Genomic DNA, 1,790 nt, shown 5'->3' on the forward strand with positions numbered 1-1,790 from the left:
TGTTGCCAGATACCTACTGAGAAACGGGTCCTCTGGAGCCCAAGGGGCGGAGGCAAATCTCCCTCTTGAAAGGGGCAGCAGATGGTATTCTTTGCTATCCCTAACAGAATAACTCCTGGAGGAAGCAGTGGGGCTCCATCTGGGAGACAGCCTGTCTTCTGTGGCCAAGCAATCAATGTGTTTGCAATTTTCACACTTTCTGTGGTGCTATTGCTTGTAGGAGGCTGGAAAATTCCAACCAGGAAGAACCACACCTTTTCATGTTACTTCAGAGCAGATAGAGTAACTCTGAAAACCCTCAAAAGATAGTAGGGTGGAGTGATGAACACATGTTGAGGAAAAAATCCACAAATTATTAGGAGAAGTGAAAAGGTGGATGGACGTCAAGCTCTGATATTTGAAAATGTTGGTGGCCAAAGGATTTATCCACCCTCTCGATCTGACCCACAAAATTGAGCCAGAAAATGTGTTCATGACTCTTTCCATGGCTCTTACTCAGCTACAAGTCATTTCCCCTTTCAGATTATTTCCATTTTTAAGGTCCAATTTCCATTTGCTTTTTGATCTTCTGCTTTTAAGACATTTCGGCCAATATCATCATTGGCCAAGTGCCAGATTTCCTTTCAAGGCTTTGAACTTGTCATTTGTCCTTTATCCTTGAAAGTAGATTCTGTTTTGTGACTGGCTGGTCCCAGGTAGACTAGGTTTTCCTGGTAAAGCAAAAGAAAAGTGTGGAGATCAAACTGAAAAATATAAGACACCTCTTATAAACTTCAGTGACTGAAGTAAAGGTTCTGTGGGAAAGTAATAATGTGACTGCCTATTTATGAATGAATAATAAATGATGTGATCTAGCTGAACATAACAGTTTCAGCATCAACAATTATATGGAGTTCTCGCAAGAAATTTCTTCTGAAATTCTATGACATATTTATCACGTTTTTATAGTCTCAGTTTAATTCTTCATCAGTGTTCATTTCTTAAAAAAAAACATTCTGGAGCTGGGTTCATCTGACATAAAAAAATTTATAAATGGATCTTTGTGTTTTCCACAAAAAATTGCTGATGGTTTTCTGTCTTAATTTTCAGCTTTTAAGGGCAAGAATTATGAAATATTTCCCTTTGTATTCCCACAGCTCCTAACAGTATTATCCAGCTAGCAGGCATTTAGCCCACACACAGAGTTACCTTTGTCATTTTTCTACCAGTCGTAATGCAGTGGGTTGGCTTTACCTGTTATTATTCTCACCCTCAGAGAACTCCAGGAGTCAAGGACTCCCACTTTGACATTGTATCTAAATCAGATCTAGAGTTTTATTCAAATGACGCTGAGAAGGCGCTGATTTAAGTACTATTGTGAATTTAATCATGGATCTGCTGCTAAAAATCATTTACTGGATAAACAACTCAGAAAAGAAGAACTCTCACCACCCACCCACAGCGTGAACAAACAGGGCAGCCTTTTGCACTTGCTACCACAGCATCTCCTGAGAAGGAGTTCGGATTCCCATGTTTCTCCTCTCTTTCTGAGAATTTCAACTTCATCCTGGTCAGCTGCTGAATCGTTAAGCAGAGTGCCACTCTATATTTCTGTGTCTTTCTTGCGGACGTCACCTCTTTAGGGTAGCCGCATGCTTGCCAAAGAATTAAATCCCGAATATTATGTAGCCCCTTACTAAATATTTCCAAAACACCAAAAAAAGAAGAAGAAGTGGGGGTGAGGGGGTGGGTGGGGACTTCCTTGCCCTTGTTAGTCCTATGCGGTTCCCATCGTAAGATGCTCGGTGGAA

This window comes from Bos mutus, chromosome X (genome assembly GCF_027580195.1).
Source record: "Bos mutus isolate GX-2022 chromosome X, NWIPB_WYAK_1.1, whole genome shotgun sequence".
Lineage (NCBI taxonomy): Eukaryota > Metazoa > Chordata > Mammalia > Artiodactyla > Bovidae > Bos > Bos mutus.